The sequence below is a fragment of the Anolis carolinensis genome, chromosome 4 (genome assembly GCF_035594765.1).
Source record: "Anolis carolinensis isolate JA03-04 chromosome 4, rAnoCar3.1.pri, whole genome shotgun sequence".
Taxonomy (NCBI): Eukaryota; Metazoa; Chordata; class Lepidosauria; order Squamata; family Dactyloidae; genus Anolis; species Anolis carolinensis.
In genome coordinates this window covers 159,926,334-159,947,948 of record NC_085844.1, presented here as the reverse complement: position 1 = coordinate 159,947,948, position 21,615 = coordinate 159,926,334, and the positions used below count along the sequence as shown (strand labels likewise).

Sequence of the window (21,615 nt, the reverse complement as noted above, 5' to 3'; positions counted from 1 at the left end):
GTCGTAGGCCAAAAACATCTGGGGGACCCAGGTTGAGAATCACTGAGGTAGACTGATCAAGCCTCTTTTTTCACTGTTGTGGTGCTAAGATACATTTGCACTAAACACTAACATGTTGTGAAATTCAGACAAGACAAATCTGGACAACTCTATGCTACTTTCCTCTTTGCTTCACATTTACAGTGCTATAAGGAACACAATTAATATCAGAGTATTTACTATCCTCATCTGTGTGTTGCTGCAAATACTTCAAAACTTCAGAGTCAAAATAATGGTATAGTTTATGAGCCTAGCTACAAAATAATTTTTTCACTGTACACTTACTTGGTGTATTTCAGAAAATTTGTATGTATATGTGTGTGTGCATGTGTGTGTGTTTCATCGATACTGTTGTTGTTTACTGCCTTCAAATTGTTTCTGACTTACAGTGACTGTAAAGGAAACAAATCACAGCAGTTTCTTGGCAAGATTTGTTCAAAGAGGGTTTGCCGTTCTCTTCTTCTGAAGCAGAGAGACTCTGATTTGCAGAAGGTTACTCAGTGGGTTTCTCTGGCTGAGCAGCAATTTGAACCCTGATCTCCTGGAGTTCCAGCTGAACAATCAAATGAAAACATTGTTCTTCATTCAGAAAAATCTGAAGAGGTGTGGGAGATGAAATGGCTAAATCAACAGTTAGTTGATTGTAGCCCTAGGAATTACTTGATTATAGTATTATGAGTTGTTTGAAAGTAGCACTAGGAACCATCTGTTTGGATCTGGAAATATCCATAGCCTGTAACATATTGTTGCAGTGACTGCAGAGAACCAGTGGTCATGTTTTACAGACCAGGATGTAGACATTTGTTTATGACTATTGCCAGGAAGGTTTTCTGTACATCAACATTATTTTCCCCACCTCTTCCAATGATTGATGAGTCATACTTAGTCCTTTAGGAAATCGTAGTAAATTGTGCATGATTCCAGTTATTCCTCAACCTTTGTGAAAGTTAGAACCCAAAGGGAAGTGGGAAAACAGTGAATAACCTTAGGCTCCCATAACCATATTTAACACAAAAAGTGTACCGGTACTGATGGTTTCTCTGAGAGGAAAAAAGAAATGGGACAGAAGGAAGGTGCATGTGCTTCCTCTTGCTGTGAGCCATTTCTGCCCAAACATCACAATTCCCAATGGTATGTAGATTATTTCTAGAATGTTTTTTTAAATGTATATTTTCTTTTCCCCTTTTTTCCAGTGTGTGATGGAAAATATAATTCTTGTGATCTGTACTGTCTGCTGTGGAATTTATGCTTCATAAGTCCCACTTCAAACTACTTTTTTCAAAGACATTTTCTGAGGTTCACATTTCAAATAATGAGCCAATGTGTTGTCGAAGGCTTTCATGGCCGGGATCACAGGGTTGTTGTATGTCTTTCGGGCTGTGTGGCCATGTTCCAGAAGTATTGGAAATGTTTTGTCTCTTGCCTGGGGACAAGATGGGAAGATGGGAACCAACAATCTGAGGGCTTGACTGAACAAAGGATGCCCCCAGGCAAGAGACAAAACATTTCCAATGCTAATTAGGGTGATTAACTGAAACATTGATGCTGGCTCCCAGTGACAAAGGACTCTTGCCACACCCTGGACTCTACACAGATATATATTCTTTCCTCTCCTTACTTAGTTTATCCATACCTCACAACCTCTGAGGATGCCTACCATAGATGTGGGCGAAACGTCAGGAGAGAATACTTCTGGAACATGGCCACACAGCCCGAAAGACATACAACAACCCTAATGAGCCAATGTTTCTCAAGATATTTCTTTTAATTTTATCAGACTGCTCTGCAGTCTCTATGGAGGATTAAAATATCTAATGTGCTTTCCAGGACATGTCTAAACACAATTATGCAGAAGCAAGTCTCTGACCTTCTGAGTTCAGTAGGATTTACTCCCTAGTAAAGAAAATCTGGATTGTAGCCTCTGATTCTTTTCATACATTTCAGTAAGACAGTACAGAAGAGTTAGGCCAAGAATGTTTTTATTCAGATGATGACATTCCTGTTTAAAATAAAATACAATACAGATATATTTTTTCAAACTACACTTATGTGTGTGTGTATCATTAAATTACTGTTTTAATGCATATTGCTTCTGCCAGCTACTATAAATGCGCACTCTATTGAAATTGGTGACATAAAATGGGAAATCCCTCAGCAGGAGTTCCATATGGTCAAATTCAGTGGTTATGAAATATTTCTCCTAAGTATAAACTATCAACAGGCCTGGATTATAATGTTTCAGTGATGACAGCTGTTGAATTTCACCTCCGTTTGTGTCATTAAGCCATGTATGTTCTTAGTGTAGAAAATATGCTTCCAAGTGAAGGGAGTAGGATTGTTATTGCTTCTATGCTCTTGGGGTGGAGACACAAAACACGGCAAATGACTTGAACTATGGGCTCATCCTCACTATCTCACCCTGCAATTTAAGAGTATTGAAACAACTTGCCAAGTCTCAATCAGACAAGAGATAGGAAAGCACATCCCCTGATTCTTGCAGTTTATGAGCAATATCATCTTCCACACAGATGATACATATCTTCATTTGTTTATTGCACATGAGGATATAAAAATTTCAAAGTTGTTGTTTCATGTGGTAAGTTTTAAAGAGTTTTTGGTAAGAGCTTTTTTCATAAAAATTCATTTGTGCAGAATGCATTGTTTTTGTGCAATAATGTTTTTGTAAAAAAAAAATATTAAAGGTGGATTGAGGAGACACTATCAGCAGTATCATATCTAACCTAGGAAATATGGAAGCTGATTTTGCCATTTTTTTCACCCTTCCATCTTTTCAAGTCATTAAAACATTAAGGATTGATTTGTGTAATCTACCCTTTTCCCAGGAGCCCCTGGTGGTGCAGTGGATTAAACCACTGAGCTGCTGAACTTGCAGACCGAAAGATCGGCAGTTTGAATCTGGGGAGAGGGTTGAGCTCCCGCTGTTAGCCCCAGCTTCTGCCAACCTAGCAGTTCGAAAACATGCAAATGTGAGTAGATCAATAAGTACCACTCTGACAGGAAGGTAACAGGGCTCCATGCAGTCATGCTGGCCACATGACCTTGAAGATGTCTATGGACAATGCCGGCTTTTTGGCTTAGAAATGGAGATGAGCATCACCCCCCAGAGTTGGACTTAATGTCAGGAGAAAACCTTTACCTTTACCTACCCTTTGCCTAAGAGGTCATAAGAAAACATGAATGTAAGGAACTTGACATCACATCACACAGTCTTTCAGCTATTGAATCCTCAAACTACATACCTCTCAGGTGAATGTTTGAACTGCTTCTATTGAAAAATATTGTGTTTCGGGTGATATAAAGTGTCTCATGGTGACACATTCATATAATGATGTGGCAGAGATAAACTGAGAACAGACATGTATGTACAGACCTGAAGTTCATTTGGTGATCTGAAATTTCCACATATTTGAACATGTCAAACAAATACTTTATTCTTGAAAAGCATATTGCTGTATAGTTCAATGAACACAAAGAGATGCAGTCTTACTGAGTTACCAATATCTGTCCTTTGTTGCTTATACTAGTTAATATGATTGATAGAAGCATAAATATCTACTTGGCTTTAGTTCATAGATCTTCATTGTTCAAACATAGCAAATCTTTTCGCTCTATGTTTTGGGAACTTAAAAAAAAGCAAGACAAGAATTCCTTAGCTTGCTATGTACCCGGCACTTAACTTTAAGCATTGCACTAACACGTTCAAGTTTATAGTCCTTTTGTTTCTGAATTGATTCTCTGACCTAGCAATGGCTTTTATGTGCAGTTTCTGTCCGGATTACATTTTCTCTTAAGAAATGCATGAAAGATTTCTGCCTAGGGCTGGTCTGAACAAGAACAGTGACAAATATACCATAAATGTTTCCTTGTGTAGAATTTGACACAGCAGCTGGATATGATCTTTGCCCCTTTGGAGAATGTCTCAAGAGATATTGGCATGCCTGGAAAATCTGCTTGGTAACTCAAGTTACACCATCTCCTAAAGACTTTCAGAACATAAAACACTTCTGTGAAAAGATTATTTTAGTAATGTTGTTCATTAAATGATAATTTTCTAATCATTTAGTGGAATATGAAGGACCACCCAGATAGATGTAATGTACACAAAATGTGTAACTGGCAAATGTTTGACATCAGGTACTCTTGATTCTTGCAGTAGTAGAAGGTTCCAGGTGATGAAATGAATCAAAATGGTATTAAGTCTATGATCAGGGACAAGGTCAACCTATGGATTATGTAAATTTATAGATTATCGGTTAGGAAAAGAAAGAAAAGACACATGAGTTGATAAAGAGATAACTTGGTTGACAAATTTCTACTTCTTTGTCAAGACCCAGGCTACAGAACACCAATAACCATGCGCAGAGGCCGGATTCTATCTAATATCTTTATTAAAGGAATATATAAAGTCAATAAAAACAAGTGAAGAATATAGTTCAGAAGTAGACCTTTCAGGAAAGGTCAAATATAGTCCAGGAAAATAATGTTCAATATGTGATATTAGAGTCCAAAGTTATAATCCATTAACCGAAACACACACTTTGCCAAGCAATAGTGTGGGGAGATGACAAGGTCTTTTAGTCCATTGAAGCTTGACAACAAGGCTGGAAAACAAACTAGATTCTTGGCTAAACAAGACTTGATACGAGGCAAACAAGAAGCAAGAACAAGGTCCGTGGCGAGGTCCGCGGCCAAACGTGAAACAAGGCAGGCTTGGAACTTGGTCCGGGAAACAAGGAACTGGGGTTACTAAGTCCACACACGATCTCACTCCTCAAGCTGACGAGTTGACTCCGCAAGGTTTCCTTTGCGGCAAAACACCTAAATAGGGTCTCGTTTCCCGCCAGAAGAACCCTTTCCCTGGAGAACGAGAAGTGAAACCCAACTCCGTCCAGATGCATGACTCCTTAGAATTTCCCAAGGGAAGCAGACCTAATCAGCTAATTGTTTGGCTGCGATTCTGAGGCTCCGGCGATTAGCCTCCCTAGCTCCTCTATCTCTATTATAATTGTCCTTTCGGGAAAACGGGGGAGAATTCTGCCCAAGGCTTGTTTGGCTGACTTCTTGAGGGCAAACATCCTCCAGGTGCAGGGGCTCCGATTCTGGCTGAACCAGTGGAAATCCCATGTTTTCCTCTTCGTCTGCCACAATAGTACTAGGAACGGGACTACAAGGCCCATGAGACATCACATTCTTGTTATTGTGAGTGTCAGTGAAAAATCTTAAGCAATCTTTTGTTGTTATTGTTGTTATGGGTCTTCAAATCATTTGCAATTAATGGCAAACCTAAAGTGAACTGTCAGAGAGTTTTCTTGGTAAAATATTTATAAAAGTGATTTCCCATTGCCTTTTTCTGAGGGCAAGAGAGTGTAACTCCTCCAAGATTGTTCAGTGGGATTCAAACCCTGGTTTCCCTGAGTTGCAGTCTAAAACTCAAATCACCACACCCTACTGGCTTTACATAAGATTACCTAAGCTGCTCAGAGTTTTCGAACAACCTCATCAGATGAGCCACCAGAATTGCCATGCATCATGGCGAATTCGGTGGTGTTTGGCAGGGGGGGGGGAATGCCCCGCATCGCCTGGCTTCCCCCATTTCATCTCCACCTGGCCTCCCCCATTGACTTCAATCAAACACGGGAAGCCTGCCATGTTGCTGTGATGGTGTCAGGCACTGGTTCATCTATGGTTTTATGATGGAGCCTCACAAGAAGTAGTTTTATGTTGTGGGATGGGAGTTGGCAGGCTCTGTTGTTCACTTAGGTGGCAATGATTTAGGACTGATTAAAGGCAGATCCCTGTTCCTTCAAGTTTTGAATGACATGCACAAGCTTCAGGAGGTGTGGGCTCAAACCAGCTTGGGATGGTCAGCAATTATTCCAAAGCCATATTGGCCACATGGCGATGATAAAAAGTTGGATAAAGCTCAGAAACGGTTCAAAAAAAAAATTTGGCTCAAGCCATGGGTTATTATATTCCACATGACACCGTAAGGTTCAACAATCCAAACCTATATCAGGCTGATCTTTCGGAATTGGGCAACCAAATATTTTTGGCAGATCTTCAAAAAGGAATTAGGGGAATTCTAGAAGATTTGGTGGTGGTCAGGAGCTAAATAGATATTTGCTCCTGATCTGTGGTGGCATACTTAGGGGAATCGCATATTTTGATGTGCACAAGGCACCTCAGTTTTGTTGTAGGCTAAGGGCATGAATCCTCGCCTAGGGTTATACAGCCCCAGCGAGGGTGAACGATTATGGCCTAGGAAATTTTGACCTCATGCATTTCGGAGGCAGAGTTCTCCACCACATTCCTCTTCACATTATCCAGGTTTAGTTATGCTGGGGACCTGGTGTTTCGTCCTAAATTCAGTTAAAAGGATGGTTGGGCAGGACTACCTATATTGGTTTTATGCCTCACCAAATTCATAGATGACTAGGGAAAATTTTGGCCCTAGTTCCAAATTAAAAGTTAATTAGGTAACATTCAATAAAGTTGCCCAGTTTTAAACCCAAGTTACTTGTCTTGACTCATTATTTCAGGGGGTTGGAGGGCAAATATGTGATAAAAAAGTACATACATAGAAAAATACATAGAAAAAAATGCAGTTCTCTTTTTTGGGGGGTTTTCCACCATCAAGCATTCTTCCAGAATATACAGTTCCATTCCCATCCTTTGAAAAATCATTAATACTCAGTGGCCATGGAGCGTTTCAGTCCTCATTAGATTAAGGGGATGGAGTTTTTTTCTTTAAAAAATTGAATATCCCTGTTTCAATAGAGTCCTCTTTTGAGTAGATTGTGCAAGGATCCATGCCCAGATAATTGACTTCCCTATTACATGTTGGAGTGGTTTGAGTGTTGAACTAAAATTGTGTGAGGTCAGGGTTCAAATCCTTGATCAGTCATAGGAAACCACTGGGTGATTGTAAACAAATCACATTCTCTCAGCCAAATAGGAGAATGAATAAGAAATCTAAAGAAATCTAATCAAGAAATCTCCAGGATAACTCAGAACCAAAAGCACATACCAACAACAATAGCAAATTACTATCTTCATCAACGATTGCCTATGGCTAGGCTCCATGATTTGAAAGGTGAAAACTAATCAGAGGTCAATAGGTTAAAGGACATGGTAGAAGAAAGCAAGGGATGGACAGGTAAGTTGAGAGGGAAATTGGCTAATGAAGGTTTAGTTCTTTTTTGTGTAGTAGCAAGTCTGTATAAGGGCTAGACCAAATCAGAATACAAATAAAAATGCTTATAAAATCAGTGATTATTATGGGAAATTAGGATAATTGGAAACACAATGACAACAAATTAACTGTGGAATTGGAACTATCTGCATGGTCACAGTCTTCAAGGTTTTCCTTATATACTTTAGTGCATCAGATATCATTCCATCTCAATTACTGTTCTTTTGGATTTCAATACATTCCAAGTTGATACCAATGTAATTATTCCCTAAATCCAAAGAAAACATATTGATCTTGATCAATATGCTATAAGATCAATCTATATATATAAAAGAGTGATGGCATCAGGGCAGTGGACAAAACAACAAAAGTACAGGCCCCGCAACCTCGAAATTTGACAACACAACCCATCATCCATGCCTCCAGGTTGATACAACAAAAAGAAAAGAAAAATAAAGTCCTAATTAGAGGGAGAGCAATAATTTTTTTTATCCAATTGCTGCCAGTTTAGAGGGCTAATCTCTGCCCACTTGGTTGCCTAGCAACCAGCCAAGGGACAGCCAGGCTTCAGTTAGGGGACAGGATGATTTAGGCCTCACTTAGACTTCTTCCACAGATTATCTGATTTGCACTGGATTATATGGCAGTGTAGACTCAAGGCCCTTCCACACAGCTCTATAACCCATTTATAATCTTACATTATCTGCTTTGAACTGGATTATCTGGACTCCACACTGCCATATAATCCGCTTCAGTGTGCATTTTATACAGCTGTGAAGAAGGGGCCTCATATAATCCAGTTCTAAACAGATAATTTAAGATTATCAATATACAGTAGAGTCTCACTTATCCAACATAAACAGGCCGGCAGGATAAGTGAATATGTTGGATAATAAGAAGGGATTCAGGAAAAGCCGATTAAACATCAAATTAGGTAATCGTTTTACAAATTAAGCACCAAAACATCATGTTATACAACAAATTTGACAGAAAAAGTAGTTCCATGCGCAGTAATGCTATGTAGTAATTACAGTAGAGTCTCACTTATCCAACACTCGCTTATCCAATGTTCTGGATTATCCAATGCATTTTTGTAGTCAATGTTTTCAATATATTGTGATATTTTGGTGCTAAATTCATAAATACAGTAATTACTACATAGCATTACTGTGTATTGAACTACTTTTTCTGCCAAATTTGTTGTCTAAGATGATATTTTGGTGCTTCATTTGTAAAATCATAACCTAATTTGATGTTTAATAGGCTTATCCTTAATGCCTCCTTATTATCCAACATATTCGCTTATCCAATATTCTGCCAGCCTGTTTATGTTGGATAAGTGAGACTCTACTGTACTGTATTTACAAATTTACCACTACAATATCACAATGAATTTAAAACACTGACTACAAAAACATTGATTATGAAAAGGCAGACTGCGTTGGATAATCCAGAACATTATATACGTGAATGTTGGATAAGTGAGATTCTACTTTAATATGAAATAATTACTGGGATAGAATAATGCAGAACAATATACTCTCTAAAACCAGGACAGTAAATAAACAGGGGAATTCCACACAGGAAACAACCAGGGCCAGCTAACACCTCCCAACAAAGTATTCCCATCATCAAAGTCTGGAAAATCCTCTGTTTTCTCAGGGCCACAAACAGTAGAAGCACATAAAATATCGCAAACAACACCACTCTGAAAACAAGGGAATTCCAGACAGGAAAGAATCAGGGCCAGCTAACACCTCCCAACAAAAAATTCACTCAGGGAGGAAGCAGGCAGGCTTTAAAGCTGCAAGGCCATTACATCCTAATCATTTTTCCTAATTGCAGCATTCATACTTGCCTCCAACAGACAAAAAAAACCAATCAGAAATATTGTATATTCACAACCTTTAGGAAATAATATCCCCTGATGGCGCAGCGTGTTAAAGCGCTGAGCTGCTGAACTTCTGGACCGAAAGGCCACAGGTTTGAATTGGGGGAGCGGAGAGCCCCCACTGTTAGCCCCAGCTTCTGCCAACCCAGAAGTTCAAAAACATGCAAATGTGAGTGCATCAATAGGTACTGCTCGGGCGGGAAGGTAACGCCGCTCTATGCAGTCATCCCACATGACCTTGGAGGAGTCTATGGACAACACTGGCTCTTCGGCTTAGAAATGGAGGTGAGCACCAACACTCTGAGTCAGACATGACTGGACTTAATGTCAGGGGAAAACGTTTACCCTTGACCTTAACTACCACCAGTTCCTCAATACTTTATTTCCCATACCACCATATTTTGCCACAGCAACGCGTGGCCGGGCACAGCTAGTATACTATAAATTAATATTAATATACTTTAAATGTGCAAAATTGCATCATGTATATTATCTATTTTCACATGTCATATTGTATCATGATGTAAATATTTATTTTGTTTATGTACATGCAAAATCTTAATAGGAGTCAAGGAACATTTCAAATCATATAAGTGCATGTCTACACAGAAATACAAACTGCCATAGTCAATGGGATCTATGCATGGGGTTACATCCTGAGGCAGCAGTTCTACATATTGTCAATTACCTGGCTGCAAGTTCTTTTTGATTTCAGAGGACTTATTTCAGAGTAGATCATGTAGGGCTGCTTTGGTAATCTCCAAGTATCAAAACACTAGTCCGTGCATAATTTGGTTTTCCACCCATGGCAGGTAGTACCATCAGATTCTATACATTGGATTAATATTCCATTTTTATCCTGAGATGGGATTCTAAATCACCATTATGAAGTATGTGATAGAAATTGGCTTACCACACAGTCTATGTCAATCTTTGCATCTTAAAGAAAACATTTCCAATGGTTCCTGCAACAATAATAAACTAGAACAAACCACTATGTTTGAAAAATCTTAACATACTGCACACCTTTCTTTCACAGTTACAAAACTGAAGCAGATGAACAGCTCCAATACTTCAAACTCACAATATTCTGCCAGACCTTATTTGAGCTCCACATTGAAAGGTATTCCATTTACAGTGCTGAAAGATTAAATATATTTTGAAATGTTTATTTGAGAGAAAATTAATTCTTCTCATTTTGCCAACTTAGGCTTTGGGCAGATTGCCTAACAACTCAAGAATTTGCCGTGTGTTTAGCTTGGCATATTGGCATTGACTAAAATGTTCAGGTTTTTCTTTTCTTCCCATCCACCCCCTTCCCAGTTTGGCTGCAGTCACTCATGTGCTTGAGAAAGTGCAAGAGTCTGGAACTGGTCAGGAAGTGGTGTCATCTGACTCCATCTGTGATATTGTCTTGCGTCCAAATTGAGACAGGGAATATGGAAGCTGGGCTTTGTTGTTTTCTATCAATGGAAAGGTTGTCTGCTGTCTAAGTAGTGAGTTAACAAAGAGATGGAATGCCAGGTTACTTCATACAAGCTGATGGCATAATATTTGCAGCCTTTCTTTCTGACATAGGTTGATGTGCTTTTCATGAACTGGATGCAGAAGTCACCTTTTTGTTTTCTCTAAGACTAGTGCATTGCTTCACCATAGTTCAAGATTTCAAGGCAGACTTTTTGTTTTGTTTTTGTATGTGTTTTGTTTTGTTAACAGCCTCAAAATCCCAGCGGTAGAAATTATATATATATATATATCTGCAGCAATTTTACAGTGTCTTAAATCATTATATCATTACAATGGACCTACTGAATGTGGTCACACAGCGACAAAATACAAACATTGACCCTTCCCTTATAAACCTTGATTTTTTTCCTCTTGCACTGATATTCCAGCAATTAAGACTGTATGCAATTTTGGTTTGGGTTTCAAAATGAAAAACACCTTTTACTACTTATAATCCTAATAGGCTAACATGCTAATTGAAAACTATTGCCCATCAGTGTAGGTCCATATTAAAAGGAAATTCTGGAACACCATTTTTCAAACCTTTGGGAAAGTCTCTCATCTTTCAAACTCCCCCAAAGTCCATAGTCTTAAACTCCCTCAAATGAGTCAAATTTGGCAGAGGCTCTTCCAATTCATATTCTGCTATCCAAGCTTTAGCTACTTTTAGTTATCCTGGTTTCTTTCTCTGTCTTCCACTCTTCCTCCTTGTCCTCATCTTATTTCAGTGGCTGCAATCTGAGTGCAAAGGACAAAGGAAGTTTTAACTCAATTAATTCAGCAGCAAGGAAAGGAATTCCTACAAAAGCCTTTTCTAGTTTGTGTGTTCTTGCACATTAATCGCTTTTATTATCCTTCTAAGAGGTTTCCAATCATTCAGCCTCATAACTTCAAATGGAAAAGTCAGATATTCCTCCAGGATAGCTTCTGTCTCCTCTTGCATTATTAAGCAATTTTCATGGGCAAATCCAGGGACATTGTTAATCTAATAAATGCAACTTTTTTTTAAAAAAAAACAACTACACTTCATTCACCTTGCCCCTACATTTAATTTGCCTTTTATTTATTAATGATATCTTTATCAGTATACATTCTCACTACTTCCACAACCACAAAATACTCTTGGTATTTTTTGTAGGTCAACACTCCTATTCAACCCTACGCATTTCACTCTGTTTTGAGACTGATGTGTGGTCCTGGAGTTCGGCGGGTTTCCTCTTTGAATGCTCACTCCCCAGTCCTCTTATTCTGATTGGGCTTCTGTCAGAGGACTGAGTGCAAATTATCTAGTTCAACTAGGTACAAAATGACATTCAACTAACTGCAGTGTGGCTATGGTAATTGTCTTATTTTCTGTTATATTTGTTCTGTGCACTGTTCACATGAGAAGGGACCAAAAGGAGAAACTCGTAATGTGTTAGGAAGGAGACTTTACAATTCCTAGATTTTTTTTCTTTCTCTTCATACAAAATGCAACAATTCATATGGTGCTATTTATAGTGTCAATTGCAGTCTTGAGAAGAGGGCTTCAAAAGCTATCCACTAATGAGCAACAGTTGCCATAGTTGCAATAGTTCCTTGACTTTCCCCCCCAGAAAGCTGCGACCTATTCATTTCAAATTAACTTTTCTATCTCAATTATGAAATGTCTAAGAGAGATATAAAAGACAAATCAAGATGCATCATGCATACCTATATCCACAGCTATCATTAGTTCACATGCTTGGGTTCTTTGTCTTACACTGGCATGGCACAAAAGGCAGAAGAAGGGTAGATATTAAATGTCTAGAAAATTTCAGCCCTCAAGGTGCTTTGGACTTCAGCTCTGACAATTCCTAAGAGTTGGCAAGCTGGCTAGGATTTCTGGGAGTTGAAATCCAAAACACCTGGAGGGCTGCAGTTTGTCCATACTTGGTCTAGAGCTTTGTAGATAAGTTCAAGGTTGCTTAATTTTGATCAGTTGTCATGGCATTTTACAGGATGCAAAACAGCAAAGAAAGAGGGCTACAAATTGACACTGAGAAAAAGAATATTAAAATTATTCTGTGTCTCAACATAACCACCATCATTATTATTATTATTATTATTATTATTATTATTATTATTATTATTATTATTTTATTATGACACAGCAAACAAGATAGATATGCTGGATTTCATATCACAAAATCACAAGTCGAACACTTCCCAAGTGTCTAGGACTGTGTGATGTATTTTCGGATGATGCGCGCAGATCCCAGCAGGGTGGCCTTTTGCAATTGGCAGATCGTAATTTTGTCAATGTCTATTGTTTCCAAATGCCAGCTGAGATCTTTTGGCACGGCACCCAATGTGCCCATCACCACCGGGACCACCTGTACTGGTTTCTGCCAGAGTCTTTGAAGTTCAATCTTGAGGTCCTGATAGCAGCTGAGTTTTTCCTGTTGTTTTTCGTCAATGCGACTGTCACCTGGGATGGCGAAATCAATAATCCAAACCTTTCTCTTTTCCACAACTGTGATGTCTGGTGTGTTGTGTTCCAGAACTTTGTCAGTCTGGATTTGGAAGTCCCATAGTATCTTTGCTTGCTCATTGTCCAATACCTTTGCAGGTTTGTGATCCCACCAGTTCTTTGCTGCTGGGAGGTGGTACTTGAGGCATAAGTTCCAATGAATCATTTGGGCCACATAGTTGTGCCTCTGTTTGTAGTCTGTCTGCAATTTTCTTACAGCAGCTGAGGATATGATCAATGGTTTCGTCGGTTTCCTTGCACAGTCTGCATTTTGGGTCAACAGCTGATTTTTCGATCTTGGCCTGAATTGCCTTTGTCCTGATGGCTTGCTCCTGGGCTGCAAGGATCAGGCCTTCTGTCTCCTTCTTCAGGGTCCCATTCATGAGCCACAGCCAGGTCTTCTCCTTATCAGCTTTTCCTTCAATTTTGTCAAGGAACTTCCCATGCAATGTTTTGTTGTGCCAGCTGTCAGCTCTAGTTTGTAGTGTGGCTTTCTTGTACTGGTTTTTTGTCTGCTGTGCTTTGAGGAGTTTCTGATTTTTGACTTCAATCAAAGCAGGTTCTTCACTTTGCTTTACATATTCTGCCAGGGCATGTTCTTCTTCTTTGACTGCTTGTTTTACTTGTAAGAGTCCTCTGCCCCCTGATCTTCTAGGCAGATATAGCCGGTCAACATCACTGCGAGGGTGCAGTGAATGATGAATGGTCATGAGTTTTCTTGTTTTTCTGTCCAAATTGTCCAGTTCCATCTGTGTCCAGGTTATGATGCCAGCAGTATATCTTATGACAGGTATGGCCCAGGTGTTTATGGCCTTGATGGTGTTGCCTCCATTGAGCTTGCTTTTGAGAATTTTTCTGACCCTTTGTGTGTATTCTTTACTGACCACAGTCTTCACATGTTCATGCTTGATGTTGTCCAGCTGTAATATGCCCAGATATTTATAGGCCTCTGGCTGGTGACACTTTATTGTTTGGCCATTAGGCATATTTATGCCCTCACTTTCAATGATTTTTCCCTTCTTCATTGCCACTGTCGAACATTTGTCCAAGCCAAACTCCATGCTGATATCAGTGCTAAAAATTCGGACAGTGTTAGTCAGAGACTGGATTTCAGTTTCCGTTTTTCCATACATCCATGTACATCAGATGCGAAATTTTGTGAGAATTCTTAGATGTTTGATAGCCGAGATTTGTTTTTTGTAAGATTGTTGACAGAGGGATCATTGCAATAATGAAAAGCAGAGGGGACAATGAGTCTCCCTGGAAAATTCCTCTCCTGATGTTGACAAGTCCATAGCTTTCATTTCCAACAAACAGTTCAGTTTTCCAGTGCTCCATCATGTTTTCAATGAAGGTGCCAACGTTTTTACTAATCCCGATGGCGTCCAGGCACTTGATGATCCATCTGTGTGGGAGTGAGTCAAAGGCCTTTTTGTAGTCAATCCACGTCATGTGAAGATTAGCTTTTCGGCTTTTACAGTTCTCCAGAATCATTTTGTCAATCAATAACTGGTCTTTTGTGCCCCTGCTTTTCTGTTTGTTGCCTTTCTGTTCATCTGGCAAGATGTTTTTTTCTTCAAGATAGTCTTGAATTCTGTCAGCTATGATGCCAGTCAGTAGTTTAAACGTAGTGGGCAGACACGTTATTGGCCTGTAGTTTCCTGGTGCTGCTCCTTTTGCTGGATCCTTTTGTATCAGGTATGTTCTTCCAGTTGTTAGCCATTCACTGATACTTCCTTTCTGCAGCATCTCATTGAATTGTTGGGCCATTTTTCCATGTAAACTAATCAGATGTTTGAGCCAAAATCCATGGAGTTGATCACTACCAGGCAATGTCCAGTTCTTGACTTTTTGCACTTGTTTGCTGATCATTTCAGTTGTTATTTCCATCTGTTCCATTTTGTTCTGTGAGAATTTTCCTTCAAATTCCTTTATCCACCCAGCGTTTTTGTTGTAGTTCTTATTATTTTCCCAAAGCTCTTTCCAGAACTTCATTGTTGCAGTTTTCTCTGGCTTTATGGTTACTGTGTCTGTTATTTGGTTCAGGCTCTGGTAGAACCGTCTTTGGTCTGATTGAAATAGTTGATTTTTGTCAATGTCTATTGTTTCCAAATGCTGGCTGAGATCTTTTGGAACGGCACCCAATAATAATAAATTATTATTATTATTATTATTATTATTATTATCATTATTATTATTATATTTATACCCTGCTTTATCTCACTCAAGGGGAATCAAAGCAGCTTAACATAATAGTATTAGCATAACCATTTAAAATATACAAATATACGAACTTTAAAACATTATTAAATATAAACAGTATTTAAAAATTCCCAGTTAAAAACTAATAAAACAATTTCAAAGTTAAATACCACAGCACCTCCTAACTTGATCTTAAACACCTTCATCTTTAAAAGTCTGCCTGAGTAAAAAGATTTTAGCCTGCCGCTGGAAGGACAGCAGGGAGGGGGCCATTCTGACTTCCCTGAGCAGGGAGTTCCAGAGTTGAGGGGCGGCCACTGAGAAGGCCCCCCCTCTTGTTTCCACCAACCAAACGTGAGATGAAAGTGGATCTGAGAGAAGGACTTCTCCTGAAGATCTCAGGGCCTGGGCAAGTTCGTATAAGGGGATGTGGTAGCCAAATAGCCTAGATCTGAACTGCCTAGGGCTTTAAAGGTTGTAACCAGCACTTTGAATTGTGCCTGGCAACAGACTGGTAGCCAGTGGAGCTGCTGCAACAGGGAGTTTGTCTACTCCCTGTAGCCAGCCCCAGTGAGCAACCTGGCTGCAGCTCTTTGAACCAGCTGAAGTTTCTGAGCACTCTTCAGCAGCAGGCTCACATAGAACGTGTTACCATAATCCAGACAGGGTGTAACTAGTAGGGTAGGGCAAAAAAAAAAAATCAAATCCTTCTGATGTCATATCTAATTTGTATGTTTTGTCACTTTTGAACCGTGTTTTGAAGTGGGTTATCCTATTGTGTGTATCCCGCGATATCGAACCCTTGATAGCCAATTTTTCGAATGGCGTTGTATGTTTCAGTGGGAGCAAGCATTTGCAAAGGGCGTCCTGGAGAGCTTGGCGGCTTGCTATGGGGCTCTTTAAACCAGTTTGCAGAACAAGCGGAGGGAAGTCTGGGCGTCATGGAGAGCTTGGCTGCTTGCTATGGGGCTCTTTAAACCAGTTTGTAGAACAAGCGGAGGGAAGTCTGGGCATCATGGAGAGCTTGGCTGCTTGCTATGGAGCTCTTTAAACCAGTTTGCAGAACAAGCGGAGGGAAGCCTGGGCGTCCTGGAGAGCTTGGCTACTTGCTATGGAGCTCTTTAAACCAGTTTGCAGAACAAGCGGAGGGAAGCCTGGGCGTCCTGGAGAGCTTGGCTACTTGCTATGGAGCTCTTTAAACCAGTTTGCAGAACAAGCGGAGGGAAGCCTGGGCGTCCTGGAGAGCTTGGCTACTTGCTATGGAGCTCTTTAAACCAGTTTGTAGAAAAAGGGGAGGGGGGCCTGGGTGTCCTGGAGTGCTTGGTGGCTTGCTATAGGGCTCTTTAAACCTATATCCCAGGATCTGACCCCAGATTATTTGATTTAGACTGGATTATATGAGTCCCCACTGCATATAATTTGGGATAAGGGGGAAAGGGACGGATCTGGACCAAGCTTGGCACACAGATCCAATATGACCATTGGCCTGCTGTGAATCCTGGGGGAGTTTTGGGAGGGTTACCCAAGACTTTTGGGAATTGTAGTTCACCCATACATTTTCTCATGGGAGCATTCATAAAAAACAAAAGACTGAGGTTTTAATCCTCATAGGAAGAAACAGCGGCCCCTTTTTGGGACACTCTCAGCCCCAGAAAACCCAATGAAAGAGTTTCAAACCAGGAACAAATTTCCTTATTCAGAGGCTGATGGCCATCTGTCAGGAGGGATTTGATGGTGTACTATTATTTCTGTTCCTGGGTGATAAATGTCATTTCCTAATCGGTTCTGTCATAGAAACATGGCAAAACTTTACACTGCCAAAACTTTGTCTTTGTGCAATGATAGCACATTATAATTTCCTGGAACACTGTCCATCAATTTAACAAAGTTTCAGACACAAAAACAAAGTTTTTGAAGTAGAACAATGACTTTCAAAGTAAAAACAACCCAATGAAACAGGAAATATGACTTTCAAACCAGGAACAGATTTCTGCAATTATTAAAAAATAGTTTATTATAAAAGCTATGAAAATTCACCAAAAATCAGAGGATAAGGGAAATGTTCTGAAGTTTGGTGAGCTAGCAGTGTTAAATGTGTTCTACCACTGTACAAAGTTGGTTCCTTGCAGTATTTGGTTGGTCCCTTGCAGTAAGGAACATGAACAGAATAAATTTCTTCAATCACAGACCGAATGGGAACATAAAGATCTTGCTCCATTGTTTCCCCCTAATTATGGTATTAAGAATTCAAAGGGAATGTATAGAAAGATACAGCAATCTTAATTCCCTGCCCCACTCAGAATTTCACCCAGTAAGCCATGAACCTTTCCAGGGAATTCTATTCTATTCTGTCTTAACTTCAACATTCTCTCCCTGATAACACTCAGTTCTGTGAAACCAATGACATGATCTCTGTTTAGTAAATTTGAGATTTGGATTATCTAGTTTTTTTCCCCTTGTGGGCTGCATCATTTTGATTCTTTCCTGAAATATTTTTAAATAAATAATTGGAAATATTTTTAAATAAATAACAAATATTATCCAAGAATAAGTTTCCTATTGATATGTCATTTGTTCAATTAACTTTTGTTAGAAAGGGGATCTAAGAATCCACACAAAACACAATGCATCGCACAAATGAAAGTATAATTATAATGCTAGAATAACAAATATATCAAGAAATACAAACCATCAGCAAAATTCATTGGAGAACCAGACAGAGTCAAGCCTATATATACCCTCGAAGTATTAACACACACCAAAATATTTTTCTCCACTAAGAAAAAAAACCTCCTCAACTGGATACTGCTGCTTAAAAGCCACTGTGGTAAGTGGTACACCACGCCCTTCACTTTTCAAGGCTGTGGCATGGTGATTGTACTGAGCATTTACTTTACCCAAAGAAAAATTATCTAAAAATTGTCATTGGTCGTGTCACTTCAAATATTCAGGTGAACACTTATGTATGAATGAAGATAAATGACAATAGAGTAAACAGAGCCGAAGTGAAAACAACAACTTGTGATGAACCTAATTTTCAAAACACCAGAGCTAAAGTATTTCATGAATAAATATATTCATGTATTCATAATGTACATATTTCTTCACTATGTATCATGAGAGAGAAACACAGATGAGTACAAAGAAAGGTAATATTTTTTCTTCATGAACTAGGAAGAAATACACAGGAACTTTGTTTAATGGATAGTTTTTTCCCGCAAATAACACAGAGATTTTCCCTTTTTTCTTGTTTGTTTGTTTTCTGTGAAATGTCATACTGTAAAACGGCAATTCAGACCACTTTCAGTGCCAGATGGCAATTTAATATGGTGTCATTTACTTTATTGTTCCAGCATTTGTTTTCAGAATTCTCTCTCTGATTATGATGTTTTCGCAGGCTTTTAAAGGACAATTGCCCTTCTGAAGCAGCCATGTTATCATTTTTGGTTCGTCTGTCCATCTTTACACTCAGTATTTCCTTTCTTGCTCTAAAAGCACTATCAATGTGTGTGTGTGTGGGTGGGGGATCTCTATGTCATTGTGAATTCTGAGCAGCATACTACATTAAGACTATTCCATTATAGAATATAAAATGGGACTGCCTGAAGGCTTTGATTTGGGTCACTTAAAACAGAGGAAAGAAACACAAACCGAAATGTGTAATGTGATGACAGTTTCTCTCTAACCTGTTAATTCATCCTAGTGACATAATGCAGTGTGTGGGCTTTGTTTTTTTAAAAAGTCAAATGTAGCCACAATTTTTAAAAAGGTAACCCAGTTTTTTGAAGCAAGGCAACATTGAGGTTCGGATCCATAAAATGGTGCTCGTGAAATAAAATGTCAGGATGTGACATTTATCACTAAGTTCACCACTGTCAAAGATAATTATGCTTTTTAGATTTGTCATTCTTGTTGTATTTTTCAAAACAGAAAATGGGCTGAATCCTAACTGAATAATTCTTAAGGAACATTAGAAGTGGATAATTTCTGAGGTCAAGGGGACAATTTAACCATCTGAAGTTCACATTTATTTCAAATCTCAAAGTGAATAGATGTTGGAAAAGAAGGGGTGGTGGTGGAGAGAATAATAGAAGCTAAGGAACATGTGAGACTTAGAATAGAGAGGAAGAGGCCATGATCGGTTCATTTAGTAGAATACCAAAAACCTACTACAGCCAGGATCCTTTTGGGATGTTCCTCCATGGTCCTGTATGGATGAATAGTATTTGCAACCTTTGAGATGAGTTATGCATTGTAACTATTTTCAGCAATTTCTTTCTTTTTTAATTAAGTGCTATGTTGGTTCCTATTATACATTTAATTTACAATTATGATGTAACATTATTTGGAGATTTCAAAATTGCCATTTAAGCTTGATTTCTATTGTATATTATTGTATAACAGAAATTTTTTGCATAGTATCATTTGAAATGAAGCGTTTGAACCCCTTTATATTTCTTAAGTATCATAATGCTAGGCTTTTGAAAATTAAAGTGAAACATTTTACTCAAAATTATCTACTGTTTCTTTTTCACTTGGTTTTTCCCTCCCTCTTTAGTCTACAATATGTCAGTGAGAGCAAAATAGCCCATCTCCCCGCCCCCGCCCAAATATGAGAGGGTATTTTATTGGGGGGAAAGTTGTAAAGCTTGTTCAGGATGAATGGAAAGCTCTTAGGAACCAAATGAAGCCCACTCTTATGTAAAGACTGTAACAGTACAAAAATTAAAGGATGAATACATCCATTGAGGACAATAGTTTAGATTAGTTGGACCATATTAACACAGCTGTAAACCTGGTAATGGGTGTACTTATGGCTGCATCCCCCAAACACTTGTCCAGTCCATAAATTTGTAAATAATATTGAAACACACTTCAGAAATTTTCTTTTAAAAAAATGTCCTCTGAATCACCATGAGAATCCCTGAGCTATGAAGCATAGCTGGAATTTGGGACTTTTGGGATCACCCATAAAGTATGTCATAATTTTAAATGCCCAATTTATGTTTATTTCCAAATTGCCATAATTTCATCATTAACATGCTTTATTGCCAGTTTAGCCCAGTGACCTCAGACAGGACTTGATTTTTGCTGTGATTTTCTACTCCAAAACAATGTTTCCCACAAAACTGCTAAAGATGAGGAAAGCCTATTGGAGTGGCGGAAGGAGGAGATGTAATCCTAAAGCAGCACTGTAGGTAAAAGTGAATGCACAGGCATTCAATCCCAGACTTTTTAACAATTGAGGTAAGAAATGAAGGAGAATTTTTAAAACACTTTTAGCCTTCATAAATGGAGGCTGATAGTAGATTGACTCAACAATATATTTAGTAACACAGTGGCAAATTGTCTCTGGCTTTCTCAACCAGGGTTTCACGCTGAACTAGCAATTAAGCCAACTTTATATAAAACTCCCATACAAACATACAGTTGTACCAAATGATAACCAAAAGATTAAATCATATAAATTCACAAATAAGGAGCAAACATCATTGACAAAGTTTGTAAGTCGTACTTGTAAATTTAAACATTCAATTTCTGTGTTCTGGGTGTTATCAGCAGATACAAATTTTAAGTTTTTTGCAATGAGGCTTGGAATTTTTTAATTTGAAATCCCTTGGAATTTACAACATAGTATATGTCTAAGCAATATTCAGGAAATGTTAGTGGGAGTATGTAAGTGGGAGTTCTAGTTGAAAACATGTGGAGGGCACATGATTGCCAACCTCAGTTCTAAAGAACAACTGTCTTTGTATTTAGATTGCATTTAACAAGTTCTTCACCATTTTCTTTTGAAACTCTTTTGCTTATTTTGCTATACAGTTTTGACCATCTATGACCATACAGGCACATATAAGTCCTCACAATTCAGAAATGAGGAAGCGATTTCAGTATCTCAGTAATTCCCCAGAATAAATATTGAGCTAATTTCTTGCTTGCTAAATGGGATGTATGTGAAATTATATCTAATAACTTAAATAACACCATAGATAGTTTTGACCAGGATAATATAAAATTTTAAAAATGAGAAAAAACTATTTAAGGAGGCTGAAATGAATTCAAAACAATGCTAATATAAAGACAACTGTAAATTTGAGTGGTAGTGATACTGTCTCAATGGCTCAGTTCATGCCTATGCTGCTAAGATAAATGAAACTTGTTCTCGTGCTGAAATTTTCCATTATGTGCCCATTCCTACTATAACATTAACATTTAAATGCATTTTGGGATCTCTGGGAGTTTACCATGTGTTTTCTCTTTTAAAACATAGTG

At 38.6% G+C, this 21,615-nt stretch overlaps 1 long non-coding RNA gene across 3 annotated transcripts in view; it reads left to right on the top strand.

Moving 5' to 3' along the window:
• LOC134298342 (uncharacterized) overlaps positions 1-21,615 on the top strand; it is an 80,324-nt gene that overhangs the window by 14,564 nt on the left and 44,145 nt on the right. For 2 of the 3 annotated variants that reach the window (XR_010005370.1, XR_010005369.1), the window contains exon 4: positions 10,183-10,266. This is a non-coding gene — a long non-coding RNA (uncharacterized LOC134298342). Of the gene's footprint in view, positions 1-3,931; positions 4,076-10,182; positions 10,267-21,615 lie in introns of those variants that run through there. The other variant, XR_010005371.1, reaches the window with a different exon arrangement.